We start from the raw sequence: 22,550 nt of genomic DNA on the forward strand, positions 1-22,550 counted from the left end.
TTAAGGTTACCAAGTGATTTGCATGGTTACTTCACACCTCGTTTTGTGATCCTCGGTATCCCAGTCACAAAACTTGGAGGGCACACTCGAGATTGAAACATGCCTTTGAAAAGTTCATTGAATCTCAAAGAATCTAGGAATTTCTAAGAACCAATCAAAAACCTAATATCTAATATTTCGGTTTTCGTGGTGGAAATTGGTGAATCGTCATTCACCTACCTTTCAAATATGTTATAGCTTGGATTACGGCATACCTCTTCTAAGTTATAATATATTGTGATTGGATCCTAGCCTTAATATTACATTTGGGTGTTTTATTAAGGACTTTCTTAATATCTAAACTAATCTTGTCCTCTTCCTTCAGATGTCTTCAAACAATGCTGCTTCTGGCTCTAATCCTAATGGTTCCTTTACCCTTATGAACTTGTGTGGGAATGTCACTTTTGATGGATCCAACCTCAATGAGTGGATCAGAAACATCAGGATGATTACCCGCTACGAGGACAAAGAATATGTCCTTGACAAGGAGCTTAAGGAGATTGATGAGACTACTTCAACTCCTTAGGAGATCGCTGACTTTCAGGCACATGAAAGGGATGCTACGAAAGTAGCATGCATCATGATGGCCACGATCACAGCGAAACTCCAAAAGTCCTATGAGGATTTCTACCCTTATGAAATGCACCAAGATTTGATGGAAAGATACCATCAAAGTGCACGACAAGAGAGGTATGAAATCATCTGCTCCATGATAACAACCACGATGAAGGACGGGGATTCCGTCACGAGCCACATGCAAAAAATGCAAAGGTATGTGGATCGATTGCTGAAGCTTAATGTGAACTTCCCTGAGGAGCTTGCAATAGATATCATTTTGCACTCCTTAGCATCGTGCTATGATCAATTCTGCATGACATATCACATGAATAAGGAAGAGGTCACACTCAGCAAACTTCAAGGACTTCTCAAGACCGCAGAATCAGGTCTTAAGGGGAAGTTGGTTGTTAACACTCCTACCAAACTCCACTCTGGTTTTGGCAATCGGGAAAAGTCAAGGGAAGAAGAGAAAGAGTTCTTCGAAGGGTACCAAGGTTAGGACCCTTGATGGCTCTTCTTCAAGTGGAACCAAGAAAGGTTTCGTTACTCCTTCTTCTGACCCAAAAGAGGCTGAATGCTTCTATTTCCATGAAAATCACATTGGAAGCGGAACTGCCCAAAATACCAGCAAGATGTGAAGGATGGGAAAGTTAAACCCAACCATACAGGTATTTACACTATCATTTCTAATAACTCACCCCATTCTAAATCTTGGGTCCTTGATACCGGTTGTGGTATTCACATTTGTTGTGACTTGCAGGGACTAAGAAGAAGTGAGAATGTGGAGCAAGGAAGAATAAACTTAATCATGAGGAATAGGAAAGTTACACCTGTCACCAAGATTGGAGTTTATACTTTATCGCTAAGTAGTGGGTTAAATTTAGATTTGAATAAATGTTGTTATTCGCCAGAAATGGCAAGAAATATTATTTCCTTTCATGGATTGTATAAACAAGGTTTCACCTTTTCATTTGATAATGAAGTTGGTTCGATTAATGCTTTCTTTAATAATGTTCTTTATTTTAAAGCATTACCTTGTGATGGTGTGTATGAAGCTGTATCTGTTATAATAACTTAGGAAATAATGTTTTGTGTATTGATTCTCTTAATAATAATAACTTGGATAAGGCATCATCATGGCATTGTCGTCTTGGACATATAAGTAAGAAACGCATAGACCAACTCCAAAAGGATGGAGTCTTGGAGTCGTTTGACGTAAAGTCAAATGATAGTTGCGAATCATGCTTACTTGGAAAAATGACAAAGTCACCCTTCACAAGCTCGTGTGAGAGGGGTGAAGGTTTGTTGGAACTTGTACACACGAATGTGTGTGGACCATTCAAACATGCCACAAGGGATGCTAATCGTTATTATTTGACTTATACTGATGATTACAGTAGATATGGATATGTCTACTTAATCAAGCATAAGTCAGAGACTTTCGAAAGGTTTAAGGAATTTAAACAGGAAGTCGAGAATCAATTGGGTAGGAACATTAAGATGCTTCGATCCGATCTAGGTGGTGAGTATCTTAGTTCAGAGTTCCTCGACTAAGGGAATGTGGGATTGTCTCACAATTGACACCTCCCAGGACACCGCAGCTGAATGGTGTGGCTGAGAGGCGTAATCGAACCTTGTTGGACATGGTTCGTTCAATGATGAGTCGAGCTTCGCTACCAATCTCATTCTGGGGGTATGCCTTAGAGACTGCCGCCCATATCCTTAATCTAGTCCCTACAGAGAAAGTTGCCAAAACTCCTCACGAGATGTGGACTGGTAAAGTACCTAAACTAGACCACATCAAGATTTGGGGATGCGAGGCTTTTGTGAGACGCGAGACTCATGATAAGCTCGAACCTCGAAGCGAGAGGTGTATTTTCATCAGCTACCCACAACAATCCTTTGGTTACCTCTTCTACAGACCTAGTGACAATGTGGTCTTTGTAGCAAGAAGAGGAGTCTTTCGAGAAAGAGAGTTTATAAGCCAAGGAGACAGTGGGAGGCAAATTGATCTTGAAGAAATTCAAGAGTCAAGTGGTGATGGAACTTCAAACTCTAGCCCTCAGCTTGAGGAGGAAACTCCTGTTGAGCCAATTGACGAATCTGTACCTCTGAGGCGTTCCACGAGAGTTAGGAGTGCACCTGAACATTACTATGGATTCCATATTACTACAGAAGGTGAGACACTTATTAGTGATGGGACACTAGTAGGTCAAGATGACCCTAACAGCTACGAGGAAGCCATGGCAGGCCTCGAGTCTACTAAATGGAAAGAGGCTATCGATAGCGAGATACAATCCATGTATGACAATCAAGTTTGGAACTTGGTTGAGAATGTACCAGGTCGTAAGACAGTAGGGTGCAAATGGATCTTCAAGAAGAAGACCGACATGGATGGTAATGAACACACTTATAAGGCTCGACTGGTCGCAAAGGGCTTCTCTCAAATTCCTGGAGTGGATTATGATGAGACCTTTTCTCCAGTAGCCAAGATTAAGTCTATTAGGGTTTTGTTAGCCATAGCCACATTTCATGACTATGAAATTTGGCAAATGGATGTCAAAACCGCTTTCATTAATGGAAAGTTGGCTGAAGATGTTTACATGAGTCAGCCAGAAGGTTTTGTCAGCAACGAGTACCCTAATAGAGTGTGTAAGCTTGAGAAATCCATTTATGGATTAAAGCAAGCACCTCGCAGATGGAATCTTTGCTTTGATGAAAAGGTCAAGGAATTTGGCTTTTCTAGGAGTGAAGATGAATCTTGTGTGTATGTCAAGGCTAGTGGGAGTATAGTTACCTTTTTGGTATTGTATGTGGATGATATACTACTCATAGGAAATGACATCCCAACCCTGTAGGAAGTAAAGTCCTGGCTTGGGAAGTGTTTCTATATGAAGGACCTTGGTGAAGCTGCCTATACTCTAGGGATAAGGATATTGAGAGATCGGAGTACAAGACTAATTGGACTTAGTCAGAGTACCTACTTGGATAAGGCGCTGAAGAGATTCAGCATGCAGGACTCCAAGAAAGGAGAGTTACCCATCCAGAGTAACGCCAAATTGAGTAAGACACAAAGCCCTAGCACTGAGGCTGAGATAGCATAAATGAGTCGAATACCTTATGCTTCGGCTGTAGGATCGATCATGTATGCTATGACGTGTACTCGACCTGATGTAGCCTTTGCCCTGAGCATGGTTAGTAGGTTTCAAGGGAACCCTGGCAAGGCACACTGGATTGCGTTAAAGAATATCCTCAAGTACCTACGAAGGACTAAGGACTGGGTTCTTACCCTCGGTGGGAGTGATGACTTGAGAGTTGTAGGGTATAGTGATGCTAGCTTCCAGACTGATAGGGATAATTTCCGCTCTCAGTCGGGCTGGGTCTTTACCCTAAACGGAGGAGCAATTTCTTGGAAGAGTTCCAAGCAAGAGACAATGGCTGATTCAACTTGCGAATCAGAGTATATTGCAGCAAGCGAGGCGGCAAAGGAGGCTATATGGCTAAAGAACTTCATCGGAGACCTTGGAGTTGTACCAGCTATTAAAGAGCCAATGGAAATTTTCTGTGATAGTGAAAGTGTTGTTGTCTTAGCCAAGGAACCAAGGGATCATGGGAGATCCAAGCACATCGACAGAAAATACCATTTTATTAGACATTGAATAGAAGAAGGACTCCTCATGGCAAAGAGGGTATCATCGGATGAGAACCCATCAGATCCCCTCACGAAGGGACTGACTCAGGTTAAGCATCTCCAACATGCTTGGAGCATAGGGCTGAAGGATGATATTAGGTTTAGGAGTTAGATAACCTCGAAATTTGTAAAGTGTAATTGACATTAAATGATGAATAAAAGGTGTTTTATTTATGAGTAAAGTGTTGCTAGCTCTTGTCAATCATTTACTATATTTCTTTTGCATGTTTTGACTTCCAGAATAATTTTGTTTGGTATAACATATTATTCAAACCTCCACAGTCAGTCATATGTCGGAAGTAGGTATGAATCAAGACTATCATGGTTGGTTGCAGAGGTCTAAGGTGTTAGACAAGGCTACAACAATCATGAATGCTAATAAGTTATGAGCATTGGACTCAACCCACGCTCACTGGAATCACTTCATGGAATTCTATCTCGAGTGATCGTGAGACGGTAATATCATATAAGTCTTCAAACCTAGAGATATGATTTGTTACTTAAAAGTTAGTTATGCATTGATTGTACGAAAATGCATTGGTAACTCGATGTTATAAAATGTGCTTTTGTGTGTAATTCAATGAGTGGTAGAACAAACATATTAGTCAAAGTTTATCTGTTCCTTCTTGGATTAGAAGCTGATATCTGGGCCCCTTGATGATTTTGTTTTGACCTATGTACCGGGCCCGGTCAGAACTAAGTTGATGTGTTCAATTAAGTTCTTTTTCAAACAAATCGGAAATCAGGAAACAAACTGTTGGACAATAAGTAAGACATTGTTCCATGTATTTGTCCGACTGATATCTAGAACTTAGGATTATATGATCACTTATCTTAAATGGCATACCATCATCTTCTTAGTTCCGAGAAACCTTGAAAAGAGCTACGATTGCCAATCGGTTCCTGAAGTCATACTTGCAGTAATAGTTATTAGACTTATCCAAGTGGGAGACTATTGGATAAGGTGTCTAATTCCATAACTATTTCTGGTATGTACTTGACCCGACCCGACATGGTCCATTTGGGTTGCATGGCCCGTGCAATTGGATAGACTAAATGAGAGAAATAACACTTAGAGATTATTAATATATTATAAGTTCTAATTTATTAATAATATTATTTGATTAGTTTGATCAAGAATTAATTTAGAATTAATTAAGTGATCAAAAGATAACTAATTAAATATATGGGTTAATTATATAAATCATCCATATCTTGTATAGTGGGCTAAGAGGCTCCATGGATTATCAAGTTGGGTTCCACCCATAGGATGCTCCATGGGAGTTACAAACCCATGGGTCATGGAAATGAAGAGTCATGACACATTAGGGTTTACATGGTGTAACCCTAGATGTGTCAACACTATATAAGGATCTCATTCTCCACCAAAATCGGCTACACATGTGAAACAAGAGGGCTAGGCCGATTTCAAGAAGTGTTCATTCTCTCAAAAGTCTTTCCAAGAGCATTTGGTGTTGTGTGAAGCATTTGAGGCATCACACTTGGGGTGCTAGGCTCATAAGGTTTCAAGGAACATAAGCAACAACAAGGTAAGTTATTCTATCTATCATTCAAGTTAAAAATTGTTCCTCATGTATGGTAGATAGGAATATAGCCTTGGAATTCAACTTTGCATGATAATTAGACAAACATAGATCCAAGGTTATTAGGGTTGCATGTACACTTAGGAAGTGTTAGAATGCTCAAAACCCATCACTATAAGCCTGAAATCTACCAAAATGTTAATCAGAAATTATATGTCTTCTGTGCCATTTGGGCCAAAACTTTATTGATGCATATCATGTATTGAAATCGCTATGTCTCATTGATCGTAAATCTTTGAATCAAATCTTGAGTTGATATTGAAAGCCTGACATATGATACGCATATGCTATTATTGTTCTTGTTCCCTTTTGCTTCTGTCATATTTGTATATATAAGGCATAAGATTATATTGTATCTATTTATTGAATTCACTAAGCGTTATCGCTTATCCCTCTCAATGTTTAACAATTGCAGGTGATGAGTATCCAATATAGTTTTATACTGCTGAAAGATTTAGAATAGTTATTACTATTTCTCTATATTTTAATGTTCATGTATGTATATGAATAGTAGATTCCTGGCTAGACATGAAATGTAATAAAACTTAGTCGGTTTGTCTCCAATCTTTTGTAATCACTTTATCAATGTAAAATATTGTTTTATAAATATACATGTAGCATGTTTTGAGGAAGTAACTTCAGATTTTTTTTTTCTGAAATAATATGAAAGTTTGGGTCTTTCGTAAATACGAAAGTTGGGGTCTTTCAAACATGGTATCAGAGTAATGGTTTAAGTGAACTAAATATCATAGATTGGTATTTAGACTTAAACTGTTGGAAGCTCAATATATGAACTGATACATAATAAGTATATGGATACAAACCATAGGAAATATTTAAGTGGGGGATTGGTTAGTGATAAACCCTAGTATTCTAAGATATTAAGTTACTTCAGAATTTTAAGAAAATTAGTTTAAGTGAACTAGGAATGTTCAGAATTTCTAAGCTTAAACAAGAATTGTTAAGTGAAGATGATACGATATGTATCTGGTATATTTTAGGTTGAATAACTAATGGAGTCATGCACTAGAATATTAAGAGGAGATATGCCTTATATTCTAATATGTGCTAAATGAATATAGCATGCCTTAAGGTGCTTATCTGTAATTGCTATTATTTGAGAAAGCTTAAGGTCTGTTGCCGACCTTGGTTTAGAAAATTTTATGTTCAGAATTCTAAGAATTTTCGTAATAAAAAATTTCAAAGTGATAAAGAGACTTATGATAGTTGAAATCGATAAGTTTATAAATAAACAATCGCGTGATATCGTAAAATAATAAATATGAATTGTTATCGTAATAAGTGTATTAATACCAATAGAGTGGTAATATACATTTAAAGTATGTTTGATATATAATAACATATTTGGAAGAAAGATGTGCGTTTGAAACACGTTTGGGCAAGATAAATGTGTTGGTGCAAATACACGAAGTTGTTCTACCGCTGTACAAATTAAAGAAGTGATTGTTTAATAGAGTCGAAAGAACCGAAGATGGTGATCAGTACTTCGGCAGTCTCACAATGAATGTTGTGCAAGATTTAGACGAATTAAACGAAGATCAAAGGAAAGGCTAATGAAGTTTTTCAGACTCAATAGGCCAAGACTTTGTGATGTAGTATGTAGTTCGAGTAGTAACCCTATAAAAGTTGTTCAGACTTAATATTTAATAATACTAAGTGATGACTGACTTCTATCCCATCCTTATAGAAGTTGTTAGGTTATGAGCATTCTAACACTCCTAAGTGTACATGCAACCCTAAATACCTTGGATCTATGTTTTCTCTATTATACATGCAAATATGAACATCCAAGGTATTATCCTAATCTAGCATACAAAACTATCAATATAACAAGATAGAATACATACCTCTTTGATGTAGAATGTCTTCATGAAGCTTGAGTGCCTAGTGCCCCAAGTGTGACACCTCAAATGGTTCACACAACACCAAATACACTTGGAATAACTTGAGAGAAACTAGAACACTTCATGAAATCGGTTAGCCCTCTCTAGAATAATCTAGTGACCGATTTTTGGGAAGAATAATATCTTTATATAGTGTTACAATTAGGGTAAACCCTAATTGTCATGACTTTCCATTTCCTTGGATCCATGGGTTCAAATACACCATGGAGCATCCATGGAGCATCACATGGGTTTTGGCCCAACTAGATAATCCATGGAGCATTAGCCCACTATATAAGTATGGATGATTTACACAATCAACCCATATATTTAATTAGTCTTCTTTTGATCACTTAATTAATCCTAGATTAATTCTTGATCAATACTAATTAAATAATCTTATTATTCTTATTATTAATATACTAGAACTTATAATATATTAATAACCATAAGTGTCTTATTTCTCTCATTATAGTCTACCCAAGTGCATGATGCCATGCAACCCAAATGGACCATGCCGGGTCGGGTCAAGTCTTACCAATTATAGTTATGGACTTAGACATTAATCCAACAGTCTCCCACTTGGATAAGTCTAAAACTATTATTGCGTATGACTTCAGGAACCAACTGGCAATCGTAGCTCTCAAAAGCTTCTGTCGAACTCTGACCTTGTAGATGAACTCTGATCTTTGTCAACGACTTGTCCATTTAGATAAGGGATCATATATTCCTCCATTCTAGATATCATATGGACTGAGACATGGATTATAATCATTCTCTCTGTCCATTTGTTGTTTCCCGATTTCCGATTTATGACGACTGACTAATTGAACAAATCAAATCAGTCCTGGCCCGGCCGAGCACTTCCATTTGTCATCATCAAATCATCGAGGGGCCCACAGATATCGCTTTTATCCCGAAGGTAAAAGGAATGGATAAACTTCGACTCATATGGCTTGTTCTACTACTTGTTGAATCATACACAAAGGCACGTTTTATAGCACCGAGTTACCAAATGCAGTTTCGTGCAATCAATGTACAACCAACTCATAGTAACAACTCATATCTCTAGGTTTGAAGAATATAAGATATTATCGTCTCATGATCACTCGTGATAAAATCCATGAAGTGATTCCAATGAGCGTGGGTTGAATCCAATACTCAGAACTTATGAGCACTCATGAGTGTTGTAGCCCTTTGTCCAACAACTTAGACCTCTACAAGCCAACCCATGACAGTCTTAATTCATATCTACTTCCAACATATGACCGACTGTGGATGGTTTGAATAACTTAGTCATTCCGGAAGAATAACCTAGTTTATTCGGGAAGTCAAAACATGCAAAGTGAAACACAATAATAATTGAATCCAATATGGTCTCAGAACTTATGAATATAAATAAAACTCCTTTTATTTATCACCATATGATTACACATTATTCATTGTATATTGTTTCAGCTATCAACATTATTCTTGAATTTGTAACAATAGTTGTCCCATGCTCCAAGCATGCACACTATGTTTTCTAAACAATAGTCATGCCATACACCAAGTATGCATACTATGTTTGTCTATGATCTTTACCTTGTGAACTAGATCAATTGAACATAACTTCAATGATTCTCTTTTCACACTCCCAAATCCTTACTGCAAATGCAAGAATTCCAAATTCATGTCATTTACTGAAATCTGTTAGATTCTAAACTTATATGCATCGATCCTCTTGTAATGATTATGCACAAAGTCAGAAAGACTTAACAACAATCATTACAGAGCATTCCAAAGAAGATCAATTCCTTGGAACCATCCTTCTTGCATTAAGTTTCCTTAATCTTACACAGATTGAAAATTCTGACTTTGAAACATTTCCAGATTCCATTTTGACTATCACTTCTGAATAAGAGTTGCCTCCTTACAGATTATGTCAATATGGTCCTTCCAGAATTATCACTACACTTCCAACTGTCCTTGAGCAACCAATCTTTGGTAAACCTTAGATTGTCCTCGACAATTGTTTAATCTTTTTAGTCATATCCAGTTCTAAACCTTTTCCCTTCTTAATGCCCTAGACATTTGGAAAATTTTAGAAAGGATGAATATAGCACATGTAATCGATCCTATATCCGAAGCATATGGGACACGATTCATGATGTCTCACATAAAGACTAAACCAGTCTTTTGCTATAACATTTCCATTTCAATTCTCCAAGTCCTCATAATTCAGATTATGAAAAGGGATGCCGTAATCATAATCGAATTTAAGAACGCAAATAATGGACCCATATACAGAATTTCCTTATGTTGAGCCATTCCAACATGAAATTCATATATATCCTTGACTAAATGATTAAAACCTCACGATCTAAGCTTATAGATTTGAGATGAAGTATAATTTTCTCTCCCTTAATTATAGCAAAACAACTTTTTCCCAATTGAAACCTTTTGTTTTCTATAATTAACATTGCTAGCTTGCAATACTTATCGTAATTATCATGCTCCCACTAACATGATGATTATTAGCATAACACTTATGCTCCCACTAGCTTTGACATATACTCAGGAAGCTCGACTTCTAGAAATCAATACTTTATTGACTTTCTTACCAAAGTTCAGATTTCTGATACTAGATTTTTTTGATAAGACTTTATCAAAAACATACACCTTCCCTTAGATAGCTCATGGGTATGTCAAAACAATTTTAAGAACTATGAAAAGGGATGCCGTAATCATAGTCTTGATCGTTTTGACCTTTTCCATTTCTCACAAGTCCAAGTTAGTGTGCCGGTAAACCACACACGCTCCACTAACGACTTTGAGAATGCAAATATCCCAATTGCTATCTAGCTAAAATCTACTTAGTGGAAGTGTTTCCTCACCATCATTTTCATGAATCAGAGAGAAACCTTATGACACTTAGATTTATTGGTGTATGAGTTCCTACCCATATGAATTTGTCAAAACCATAATCACAAGACAAGGATAATGACAAATCCAAAACCATATGGATTGAACTCAATCTTAATTTCTTGCCACCTGGCAGCTCAAGGGCCTACCATTGCTTCCAAGTTGTTGTGCAACACATTGAGAACTCTAAGAACTCATATGCAAAGCCAACTTTAACTAGAATGGGCACAAAATATGTCAACACGATAGGTTATAAACCTCAAGTCGTGTGCTAGTGAAGAACTTCAGGTTTCATTCTTGATTAGTTCTTGAGACTTTCAAGACCTTTAAGACTCCCACTGTCCTCTTGACCTATAAGACTTCCTTGTCAAACATCCAAGAGATAGTGTGGATTCTAATCAAGACAAACACTTCACACAATTGGCCTTAGTTGGTCTTTGTTTCATCCAAAACATCACAACTTACCAATTTCAAATGTACAAGAGTAGAAAACTTTTACTCTTACATTTGTCAAGTGTTTTAAACCTTATTTAAGACATGTCACTCATATTACAATCTTGGAGTATGACTCTAAGACTTGTATTGAAACGAAGTATGACTCGTCTTCTTGATTTAACCATTTCAACAATTCAAGATCCCTTCTTCTTAGTCATAAAAATGAACTAAGACTTCCTTAGAGAACAAATTTTGATATGGTTTCTTAATCATTAAGATAATCACAAAGCTGATACTAAAGTACTCTCCCATCTTTTCAGATTTGAGAAACTTTTATCCTTCTGCCTAATTTGATTCTTCTTATCCGCTCTGCTATGCATTGGAACCTTTTCCAATGTCTCAGAGTTACACTTAAGCTTGTAAGTATAATCATATTTACTGAGCTTTAGTAAACTATGACGAATAGCCTTACATCTTTTGTGGTGGACTTAATCAGTGCACATGACTATGTGCTCGATCCCTTAGTCCATTACTTGCCTCACACATCCATGTGAACAAGTAATTAGTCTTAATTTTTCCAATACTTGAAAGTTCTCATTCATCATGCTATACAACTTGCATGATTCCAAGTCCCGGTCCAATTGAAACTTGGGTGATGAGAATCTTTCCTTATTTGGTAAATTTAGACATTACCACAAATGAAAGAATCAACTACATATTTCCACTCTTGCTATTAATGGAATCATATAAGCAACAACTTTTTTTCCAAATGCCATTGTAAGGATATTTAAAATAAATAAAATCAAAAATTTTTCTTTTATTTTAAAACTATGCGGAAAAACTTATCCTTACAATCCATATGAAAACTTGTTGTTATCTATTCCTTAGCAATATCTCATAACTCCTAAGAAGTAGCTCAAGAATCCGATCTTCAAACTACGCGATAGAAATCCATCTATGCGATCAGATTCAACATATTCTTTCTTTTAAGTTCCTTTACTTTTCTTTGATTCTTAAAACATCACCATGTGACCCAGTCACATCATGTATCAAAAATCTCAGAATAGAAACTTAGCAGAGTTAGATTTGTGGACTTTTACCTGAAGTAGAGTCAATCTTATTGACTTTAACATCCTTAGGTAAATTAGGCAGCTTCGCAACTAATGACCCTTACTTTGGCAATATAAACATATGTACCCTTTGATAATGGTACACAGGACTATTACAGACTTAGCTTTTCTCTTTACCATTTGTTCAACCGAGTTGACTATGGCCGATCCCTTTCCATTGGGAAGAGAATGCTTTTTCTTTATTTCCAGTGTCACCATTGTCAATGTCCATAAAGTTTCAGGAAGTTGATCTTAACAATAGATGAGATCATTAAGGGTCTTGTCATAGTCTATTTCATAGGTGTCCCAAAGGAACTCACTATGTAACTTAGAAAGTGATTGAACCACCAACTTTCTCAAGACATTGACACCCAGCTCTCCCGGCTTGTCAATATGTGAATACATCTCCAAGATGTGATCACACCTAGACCTTGTCTTGCCAATAGGGTTCGAGTGACCTTAAATTTTTCAAGAACTTGTGGGTTAGGGAGAATAATTGGAAGAGGAGAGAGAAGTATGATATCCATGGGACATCATCTTCATTTAGGAAAGCTTGTTTCAAGAGATTTGGGAAGATCATAAATGTCTAATCCAGACATGTTATGGGAGATATTCAAGATAGCTGATCTTTGAGTCCTTAATATGACACCCAATATGAAAATATTAAGGCTAGGACCCAACAAACTATTTTATAACTTAGAAGAGGTATGCCGTAATCCAAGCTATAAAACAATTTGAAGGTAGGTGAATGACGATTCACCAATTTCCACCAAGATAAACGAAATGTATTATTAGGTTTTAATTGGTTTTGAAACTCCTAGATCTTTTGAGATTCATTGAACTATTCAATGGCATGTTTCAATCTCGAGTGTGCCCTTCAGGTTTTGTGACTGGGATGCCGAGGATCACAAAACAAGGTGTGAAGTAACCATGCAAATTACTTGGTACCCTTAAGTGTTTACCCCTCAATCGATGTGCCGGTTAACCACACACGCTCCATCGATACTATGATAAACATTAAGTTACCCTTCGCATACCTTGTTAAATACGAGTTAGTGTGCCGGTTAACCACACACGCTCCACTAACCGACTTAAACAAAGTGCAAAGTGTAATTTCATGGATTAGCACCTTATTCACATTTTTCCTAAGTAACTAAGATTGGGTATTATTTAGAGTTTAGTTACTTAGTATTTATCATTAATACTTTTAATGAAGGGAGAATTATAGTCATGTCAAACCCGTTCGGCTAACGACCCTCCACCAGTCAAGCAAGCAGTGGGTGAGAGTGGACACCCATTAAGTTGCCATTTTACAGGCAACAACCTTATACCCACCTTATAGACCGGCTTCGTGAATGAGGCGTACTAGCGGTAAGACCGACTTTACTCTTATACATATAAATATTATTAACTTATAATATTATAAAGTATAAGGGTTGAATTTTAACTTTTAAAATTCTAAGGGCTAACTTGGAATTAAAGTATTCATAAGAGAAAACTTTACAAATTCCAAAACTTGAGGGTAAGTTTTGAAACTATTCAAAACTAATTAATTCCATAACTTATGTATTTAAAGTAGTTTTAATCCAAAAACTCTTCAAGTTCCATAACTTGTGGACAAATTATGGAAGACTTTAAACTAATAAAGAATTAATCTTTTCTTTATTTTATAACTTATGGAATTAATTAAGGTTACATATTTTATTTATTTATTTATTAATGAAGTGACTCTTGAACCTCCATAACTTAAGGACAAGACTCTTCATCTTTTTTGTAACCTTTGCCAACTTTATGAGTTTTATGAGTCTTTAATGTGACTCTTCATGTAACTTAAGGATAAGTTACACAAACACATTTTATACTCAACTCTTAGATTAATTTGGATTGAAAACAACTTTTTCACTCAACTTTTCTATTAATCTAAGCAACTCATAAGAACAAGATAAATCAAATCAAACTTTTTCATGTAATTAGTCTAATCTTTAAACTAATACAAAACATGAATCTATTGACAATTATCTTGAAAATGGATTAGCATGAACATTACCACATTAAAAAACAAGTTTATAAGTTCAAAACAACTTAGGGTAATGTTCCTAGTCCATTTCTAGCCAAAAACCTCGAAGATATGCTGTCTGGGGTCCAACTCGTCGAGTGCATGAACTCAACTCGGCGAGTTGGATGCATTTTGCCTTGGACTCGTCGAGTCCCTTCATGGACTCGGCGAGTCAGCTGGGCTGACAGCATCAAAACTCGATTTTTCAGCTTCTATTGCACGTATAACAAGAAAACAAGCCTAGGCTCTGATACCACTGTTAGGTTATGAGCATTCTAACACTCCTAAGTGTACATGCAACCCTAAATACTTTGGATCTATGTTTTCTCTATTATACATGCAAATATGAACATCCAAGGTATTATCCTAATCTAGCATACAAAACTATCAATATAACAAGATAGAATACATACCTCTTTGATGTAGAATGTCTTCATGAAGCTTGAGTGCCTAGTGCCCCAAGTGTGACACCTCAAATGGTTCACACAACACCAAATACACTTGGAATAACTTGAGAGAAACTAGAACATTTCATGAAATCGGTTAGCCCTCTCTAGAATAATCTAGTGACCGATTTTTGGGAAGAATAATATCTTTATATAGTGTTACAATTAGGGTAAACCCTAATTGTCATGACTTTCCATTTCCTTGGATCCATGGGTTCAAATACACCATGGAGCATCCATGGAGCATCATATGGGTTTTGGCCCAACTAGATAATCCATGGAGCATTAGCCCACTATATAAGTATGGATGATTTACACAATCAACCCATATATTTAATTAGTCTTCTTGTGATCACTTAATTAATCCTAGATTAATTCTTGATCAATACTAATTAAATAATCTTATTATTCTTATTATTAATATACTAGAACTTATAATATATTAATAACCATAAGTGTCTTATTTCTCTCATTATAGTCTACCCAAGTGCATGATGCCATGCAACCCAAATGGACCATGCCGGGTCGGGTCAAGTCTTACCAATTATAGTTATGGACTTAGACATTAATCCAACAGAAGTTCCATTGTGTGTTAAGCCGACTTTAACATACAAGATTGAGATGGTGAATTGAGTCATTTAATGGTAAATGGTTAAGCAACTTACTTGTTTAAGTAAGGTAGAATGCTTAATTGAAGAAGAAATACACCCATAGTATCGTATGAGAAGAGACGTTGTAGTCAGGAATGACAGAGAACCAAGTTGAAGCTAGTAGAGCTTGCTAAGATGCAGCTAAGATGCAGACTTCTTAGGATAGACTCCTATGAAGTAAACTTAGACTTACTCAGATACAAGAATAACGATGTCAAGGAAGAATAATGAAATGAACAAATGTGCATGATGGATTGCATGAGTTAGAAGATGATGCAGGTAGTAGAAGACAGTTTGTCTCCATGCTGCTAGAGTAAATTTTGGAATAGTGTGTCTTGTAAAGTAGACACTACTCAAGAAAGAATTTATATGAAGAAATGGAAGTAAAAGTTCTATCGACCTATGGAAAATTATTAGGATATATTAAATCGAGCATATGCATGAGAAGAATCCTAAAAAGTGAGTATAGGTAATCCAATATATGTTTGATAGAAACGTGAAAACCCTAGTTGAGTCTAGGAGAAACTGTTGTATGTATTTGTTTAAACACATTCATGTGTGATAAGTTTCTTTGTTAAAACTTTTGAATTGTGACTTGGGAACTGCGAGACAATACTTGGGGTGAGCATGAGTAGGTGTGAATAGTAGTAGAGGCCTATACTACTGGAAGCACAGGACTCACACTTGGATCAGGAAAAGTCACAAGGTTACCAAGAAGCTAGTGAATGATTCCATTTTATTCATGTGTGTCGTTACCTTCGATTCGGTAATGACTAAGAAGATAAGTATTCTTCAACTTTTAATGTCATAAAGAATCAAGTCCGATTAGTATAAATCCGAGAAAGGAGTTGATTGGTTTAGAGAACCATGTCTTATATAGAGATAAAACTTCATTAGGAATACTGAAGAAGTAAATGGTCGAGGTAGTCGATAGAAATATAACAATCTTCATTAAAGAATTGAGCAATCATTAGCCAGATATGTGACTTGCTATGTGGTGTTACTGGCCACAAGAAATGTACCCGCCCTACTGTTACTAGTCAAATGGCGGGGAGTAAAGTTTCCGTTCAACAATCAAAGAGTACTCTAACTAAAAAGGAGGAGGTGCCAAAAGCTAAAAGATGTGTATATCCGAAAGCATGAATTAGAGATACGTGATGCTATTCTTTCTATTCTTAAGCATCCACGTGTTGGTCAAAGTCTCTTTGTTTTCGTTATTCTACTAGCTCGATTTATTCGATCTGATTCTAATACAAGAGTTTGGATCGTTATGTGTCTTGTGCGAGATAAAATCAAAGGTTATTAGAATATGACCATTCGAGTTGTTGTTATAGCAAAATTAAAGACCTTATCTTGGGTTTAGTCTATAAACCAAGAAGGAGCAGGAGTCTGCAATGAGAATTGAGTTTTAACTTAAAGATTAGGATCGAATGTTCAATAGAGAATGAAGAACGGGTGCAAATTTGAACACCGCTAGTAACTAGGAAGTTTGAAGAATTTGACAATCGTTTGGCAAACTAAAAGTTAAATATCGTACATTTTAGATTACCACAAAGGAAGTAAGTTAAAACTCGAATGTTGTGACTAGTAATTTTCTCGTAAACTCTAGATCTACTCACATCTTATTTGATTTCAATGACTCAGATTCTTTTGTGCCTTATAAATTCGCATATTCTTTTCAAATTGCTTGTTACACAATTGTCCAATCATTTCATATAGATAACATAGGAAATATATCATTACTTGCTGATAAAGCCTATAGAGTTAGTGTTATGGGAATTGAAAGTTATAATCTTCCTGCTAACCTAATTCCTATCTTTAATATTATTCTCGACGTGGATTAGTTGTTAAAGAACCACGCAGATCTCTTGTGCTAAAAAGAGATGATATACATCCCTATCGAAAGGGAAGATTCTATTTATGTCTACGGTGAAAATAATAAATTTATTTCTTAAAAACTCGTAAATTATGTCGAAGGGATATTCTACTTATCCGACTTATACAGTTAATACCTTGAAATAGGAGAAGAAAACTGTGAATGATAACCTTTGGATAATTATCGACCGGCTGATGAAGAGTGTATATATTCTCGCCACACTTGAAACGAATCCATTAGAGAAATATGCGTAAGTTACTTAGACGAAATCATTGTGAGACATGGTGTGCCACTAAAGATTTTTTTTTCGATCGTGATACTCGCTTCACTTCTTACTTTTGGGCGAGTATGAAGATTGAATTGGGATCTCGATTTACTCCCAACACAACTTATCATCTTCAGACAAATGATCAGAAGAAGAGAGCAATCTAAATAGTAGAAAATATACTGAAGGTATATAATAACTATATGAGCATAAATGTCATACTCAAATATGTTGGCGTGACGTAGGACAGAAGATCTTTGGAGGATTTGAGATGATTCAGTACATCACTGACAAGATACAAATTTTGCCGAGAAAGAATGAAAGCGGCCCAGGATCGACAAATGTCCTATGCAGAAAAGAGGAGACGACTCATAAAATTCTGAGTGGATGATTTAGTAATACTGAAGGTATTTCATGAAAAGGCATTATTCTACTTTGGAAGAAAGAACAGTTAGTAAGCAAGCTTACTACTTGGAATTGCCTGAAAATTTGACAGATATTCATGAAGTGTTTCATGTGAGCTATTTGTGTAAAGGTTAAGCATATATGATGAAATGGTTCTATTATCCGTGGTGAAACTGGATAATAAGTTAAGTAGAAGAGATCGTAAATGAAAGAACGACTAATCTACATAATAAAGAAGTGAAGTTGGTTCTTGTCAAGTGGAAACACCATCGAGGCCCAAACTATACTTGGGAGAATAAGAATGAGATAAAAGCAAAATATCCCCATTTATTTTAATCGATGTAATTTCGGGGATGAAATCCGCAAAAGGAGGAGGTATTTGTAACATACACGTTTTGAAATCGTGTTTTGTAATAAATAAAATTGTGAGATACTATGTGAAATTGAGTGTTGAGTTCTAACAAGATGTTTTTTACTAAAAATGAAGTTAAACTATGTTTAGAATCACTCAGAAAATATTGGAAGTCTTATGAGATGCCAGTTAAAAGCCAAATAGTGAAATTTAGCGAAAATATAAAATTTCAAATAAGTAAAATTTTATTAGTTGATTTTGTATAGAATCTCGTTAGAAACATTTAGGCGAAAACCTCGTTGAAATCCGAGTTATAACGAAGAAGTTATGACCAATCGAAGATTAGCGATAAAATCGGCACGACGCCGAATGACGTAAAAAGTGAGTTTTTGATAAACTACTTGTTAGCCTTAGTAATCTAAATGAAAGTTGTAGTATTCGTTAAACCGAGAAGTTCGATAAAAAGAACGCCAAAATCTGACTTCATATGAGGAAGTTATGATTTTTCGAAGTTTCAACTTAGCAGTAGACAACTAAAAACTCGAATTTTAGATCGAGCGATATTTGGACGATACATCCTAAATGAGAATCGAAGGTCTCGTCATTTTTAGTACAACGGTAAAAAGTCTGACGAAAACGGATATCGGATGAAGAAGTTATGAATTTTTAACAAATTTTCCTGTCCCGATCTGTTAAAAATAATAATATTAAGAATAAATTTAAAATTAGCCAATGAAGTCTAAATGAAAGTTGTAGAGCGTAACTTTAGCTATGCGTGCATATAATGAATGTCAAAAACGGAGCTCGTATGCGAAAGTTATGGATTTTAGAAGTGCGGGGCTCAATTTCCGAAAAATCTTGCATGAAAAGTAGCATACACGTCACCTCGCACGAAGCAGGTGCGTCACCGAAGTCGTGGCAGAGTCCAGATCCGACGCATGTTCTCCAGCTGTCTCGGTCTCGCATGGCTAGCCTTGTAGCCTCGCCTCACAGCACCACCTGCCCCTACGCGTGTCCGAGCCTCGCTTCGCCACCACCGCCCCCCTCTCGCATGTGAGCCACGTGCTTCGTTTCGCATGAGCCACGTCTCCCCTCCGGATCCGAGCTTAGTAGCTACGACATGGAGCTTCCTCAGCCAAGCATCCTCAGTCTCGCACCCTATAAAAGGGAGACATGCAAGACTTTCCAACTAACTTTGAATTTTTGACACTTTTCACCCCTTTTTCCATATTTTCTTCATTTTGAATTTCCCCGAAGCCTCGATATCAATTTTAGCACCCGAAACACGTCCCGATGCTCCCGAGAAGCCCGTAAATTTTATCTTTTCAGTTTTGAAGCCCTACCTTTGCAGAGCCCGATTTTTAATTAAGCTCCTGGTTTTCAACATAGAAAGTCATATTTAAAGCCGATGTGCTGTCCAAATTACTATTTTAACCCATGATTAATTTAAGGTGAGTTCAATATATAGGAACAATTGTATGTTATATGTTATATGTGCTATGTGCTTTTCAGTTTTATTATTCTGAGTTATTTTCCCGTGTTATTTTTATTCGCTATTTTTAATAGCAAAGTTATACCTTTGACCATGTGATCAGTGCAAGGATATAGATTCACGGTGGTACTGGTATGTAGCCTCTGGCCTTGTAGAACATGTCTCTTAAGAGAATGACTTCTATTCTATGACATTGGCAGAAGGTTAGATAGGAATGGTATGTAGCCTCTAACCATGTAGAGCATGACTCTGTAAGAGAATGAACTCTATTCTATGGTATTGGCAAATGGTTAGATAGGCCTATAAGCCTGAAATCTACCAAAATGTTAATCAGAAATTATATGTCTTCTGTGCCATTTGGACCAAAACTATATTGATGCATATCAAATATTGAAATCGTTATGTCTCATTGATCGTAAATCTTTGAATCAAATCTTGATTTGATATTGAAAGCCTGACATATGATACGCATATGCTATTATTGTTCTCGTTCCCTTTTGCCTCTGTCATATTTGTATATATAAGGCATAAGATTATATTGTATCTATTCTATGGTATTGGCCGTGTAGAGCATGACTCTGTAAGAGAATGAACTCTATTCTATGGTATTGGCAAATGGTTAGATAGGCCTATAAGCTTGAAATCTACCAAAATGTTAATCAGAAATATATGTCTTCTGTGCCATTTGGGCCAAAACTATATTGATGCATATCAAATATTGAAATCGTTATGTCTTATTGATCGTAAATCTTTGAATCAAATCTTGAGTTGATATTGAAAGCCTGACATATGATACGCATATGCTATTATTGTTCTTGTTCCCTTTTGCTTCTGTCATATTTGTATATATAAGGCATAAGATTATATTGTATCTATTTATTGAATTCACTAAGCCTTATCGTTTATCCTTCTCAATGTTTAACAATTGCAGGTGATGAGTATCCAGTATAGTTTTATACTGCTGAAAGATTTAGAATAGTTATTACTATTTCTCTATATTTTAATGTTCATGTATGTATATGAATAGTAGATTCCTGGGTAGACATGAAATGTAATAAAACTTAGTTGGTTTGTATCCAATCTTTTGTAATCACTTTATCAATATAAAATATTGTTTTATAAATATGCATGTAGCATGTTTTGAGGAAGTAACTTAAGAATTTTTTTTTCTGAAATAGTATGAAATTGTGGGTCTTTCATAAATACGCAAGTTGGGGTCTTTCAGCGGTCCGTTGTACTATCTACATAGATCACAAGAGTTTGAGACACATTGTGGATCAGTCGAACCTGAACATGAGGCAACGTAGGTGGATGGACGTAGTCAAGGATTATAACTATGAGATCCTTTACCATTCGGTTAAAGTGAGTGTGGTGGAAGATGCCTTGAGTCACAAGTCATCTGGACCTTTTTGATGGGGTGTCATGTATGAGGATATCAATGGATTCTCCACTTGTGGGATTGATTTAGGAGGCTCAGACCGGGGGTGTTCGAGAAGAGAATTGGAAGATTGAGAGGATTATGCGTGCGATCACCAGATTTGTTCCATATAGTCGTGGTTTATTGACCTATTGCAGTCGGGTATGGGTTCTTATGTCTGGTGGGGTCATACAGATTGTGCTGGAGGAGGCTCATAAGTCTCGCTTTTCTATCCATTTTGGGGCCACCAAGATGTATCGGGATCTGAGATTGAGCTACTAATGGCCATGTATGAAGAGGGAGATCGCCTGGTATGTGGAGAGGTGCTTGATCTACATGATGGTCAAGGCCGGGCATCAGAGGCCGCATGACAAGCTGCAGCATCTGGAAGTTCCCATATGGAAATGGGAGCAGATTTCGATGGAATTCATCACCAAGTTGCCGAAGACGGCAAAGGGTTTTGATGTGACCCGCATCATCGTGGATTGATTGACCAAGAGTGCCCTCTTCCTAGCGATTCAGGAGAGTTCTACAGTCGAGAAGTTGGTCAACGTGTATATTGGTGAGATCATTTCTCGCCATGGGGTTCTAGTCTCCATTGTTTTGGACCGTGATGTTCGGTTCACCTCCCGTTTTTGGTAGATGTTCCATGAGGAATTGAGCACGAGGTTGCACTTCAACACGACTTATCATTCACAGACCAATTACCAGAGTGAGCAGATGATATAAACTCTTGAGGATATGTTGTGACCCTGTGTCATTGATTTTTCTCGGAGCTGGGACTCTTACCTACCTCTTGTGGAGTTTTCCTACAACAATAGTTTTCACTCCACCATTGGTGCTCCGCCTTTTGAGCTTTAGTATGGGCGAAGATGTGGTACCCCAGTTTGTTGGGGCGAGGTTGGACATAGGGTTATGGGTCGGATGAGGTGGTTCTTCAGAATACGAAGATCATTTAGCAGATCGGGTAGAGATTGCAGACTGCTCACATTTGGCAAAAAAGCTATGTCGACCAACACTAATCTAAGTTGGAGTTTCAGGTCGGTGACATGGTGTTACTGAATGTCTCACCTTGGAAGGTGTGATTCGCTTCAGGAAGAGGGGGAAATTGGTTCCCTGGTATATTAGGCCACTTTGGCTTATTGCAGGGTTGGCAATGTCACTTACAGATTGGATCTTCCTGAGGATCTCAGTTAGATTCACATCACTTTCCATGTTTTGCAGCTACATAAGTGCATATTGGATGAGGATACAGTAGTATCCCTAGATGATGTTCAGGTCAATGAGCGCCTGAACTATGTGGAGAGACCCGTAGCTATGCTAGAGAGGAAGGTAAAGGTTTTACGT

Source organism: Lactuca saligna, chromosome 9 (genome assembly GCF_052625555.1).
Source record: "Lactuca saligna cultivar CGN05327 chromosome 9, ASM5262555v1, whole genome shotgun sequence".
NCBI lineage: Eukaryota > Viridiplantae > Streptophyta > Magnoliopsida > Asterales > Asteraceae > Lactuca > Lactuca saligna.